Below are 2,156 nucleotides of genomic sequence, written 5' to 3' on the forward strand. Positions count from 1 at the left end.
ATAATTAGCAGAAGCGCTGGACAGACTCAACCGAACTAAAGAGGAATTATTAGTTGACTTCATGTTACGTTAGCAAGCCACTCTACTACACGTATTGCGTCGCAACAGGGTAAAAGTCCACAATTAGGTGAATGACAATTTATGCCTCATGCCGCGGTATGAGAAGGCAAGCCGAGACGCGAACCCCTGCTCCAGACGAGATTAGCTGATTGAATTGACTGTTTAGGTCATGATAAGGAGTAAATTTAAAATATGCTAGTTTTAAAAAACTTGCCATGTCTTTATTGGAAAGCCTAATTATAGTTCTCAGATTAATAACTTGTTCTGTCCTGTTAATCTTTATGTCACCTATAGATAAAGTAGATTGTTTGCCGAGATCTTTTGAACTGCCCTTTGTGTGGGAAATCATCAGGAGAAGTTCCAGCTTTCACACTGATCTGTGAAAAGCCTTGAAACAGCAGGAGTCCAGGCCAGTAGAGGAGAAGCTCTGCTTCCACTTGTTTAGATAAAGGTGGCAGTTTGAGCTTGATCTTGAAAACAAATTGCAGGGAGTGTCTAACTCTAAAGAGGATCAGAGACAACTCCTGGTTGGATGAGCAAAGCTACGCCTTATTTGAATAAATAAAAGTCTAGAATACACCTTTACTATAAAACTTTGTACACAGCAGTAACTACTCAGATTTGCTCTTGTAATTCTCCAAAGACGTCCAAGCACGTCTTTGCTTCTTTCTTCCTTCTTTCCATTCGACTCAGGTAAATTAATGCATGTCTCTGTTCTGCAGTTTCTGTTGTAATTTCATACGAGTCTTCTTTGGATTAAACTCTAATTCTGAGATGTCTACACTCGTTTTCTGTGTGATTTAACTCGGCCCGCTGGAGAACCTGGGATCCGTGAGAAGAAGATGGAGCCAGAGATTTTCCAAAATTACAACCTAAAATCTTCAACAGGCAGAATGAATCTACGTAGCTGAACATACACAACGACAATGGTCACGGGCGTCTTGTTAACAAGCTTAAGGGGTTGTATTGAAATTAGTCATAACTAAGCTAACATCACCTGCATCCAGCGGCATTACTCTACTCGGTCGGTTAAATTATGCAAAGTATTGGCGTTATACTAGCGGCTCCTACGCCGTTGGCGACTGGTGTGAACGTCTCCGGGCTCAAGTTGCGTTTGAAGGCGGTTTGAAATAGATTATGATATGTTAACAGCACATAAAAACTGTTTTAATTGCAGAACAAGGGAGCAGAGGACGCGATAAGGGAGATTGAGGAAACTCCGGTACCAAATCGATGCAGGAATATCAAAGAGTTGGCCATGTAGGTAAAACACGGGGCTTGCAGAACAGCCGGGGCACAACTGAAGTGTCCGCCCGTGCTGCCGGGCCTGGGTAGCATAAATTATAATACAGCTCAGACGACAAAGAATAGTGCGCTGACTAGCGACGAATAACTAATGTGAAGCAGATAGATAACTGCGGTGACCAAACGACCCGTTAATGATGGGCTGCACTGCTCGCAGTTGAGTGCACATGCATCTGCTATTTATACGGAAGATATCCCTCCATGGCTGACTGGATTCTAACATATGCCTTGCAGCTCTTACGCAACAGCTGGTCACCTGCTGAACCAATGTTATGTTTAAAGGCACCTCGAAGAAACAGGTGACGATGTTTTAACTAAGTCAATGTTCGGATAAAAGTCCTTGAACATTAGAACCTGAGTGGCGCATGTATATACGGCCAAAGTGTTCGGGAGGGGATAAACTAATGAAAAGTGTCTGCGTTATGAAGTATTGCGAGACTCGAATGAGACATGAGAATGCTACGTCTTACCTTGGTAGCCTTAAACAGGCGTAGTGAGGGAAAACCAGAGAGGTGTTGCTGAGCGGGCTGACAGCGACCATGCAGGAGAGGGAAATCGTAGGCATGCTGATCCTTAGCGTGGCACTGGTGTGAAGGCGCTGAGGTGAAGAAGACGGTGCGGGTTGAAAACAGTGGGATCACGTGTCTGCTTGCCAGAGGTGGACCGTGGACTAGGTGGCGAGGGAGCGGGAGATTGGAGAAATCCCAGTCAGCGAGCGAAAGGGGGTAGACGCTACTTGAAATCATCAAGGCGGGAGACGCCGCTTGAAATCATCGAGGAATCTCTTGCAC

General features: G+C 44.8%; 1 long non-coding RNA gene across 1 annotated transcript; it reads left to right on the plus strand.

The window, feature by feature from the left end:
• The first annotated feature begins 6 nt into the window (after positions 1-6).
• LOC107835262 (uncharacterized) lies at positions 7-1,563 on the plus strand. Its single transcript, XR_001661080.1, has 2 exons — positions 7-463; positions 1,268-1,563. It is a non-coding gene; the product is annotated as an uncharacterized LOC107835262 (long non-coding RNA).
• Positions 1,564-2,156: the final 593 nt, after the last annotated feature.

This window comes from Poecilia formosa, unplaced genomic scaffold (assembly GCF_000485575.1).
Source record: "Poecilia formosa unplaced genomic scaffold, Poecilia_formosa-5.1.2 Scaffold1360, whole genome shotgun sequence".
NCBI classification, from domain to species: domain Eukaryota; kingdom Metazoa; phylum Chordata; class Actinopteri; order Cyprinodontiformes; family Poeciliidae; genus Poecilia; species Poecilia formosa.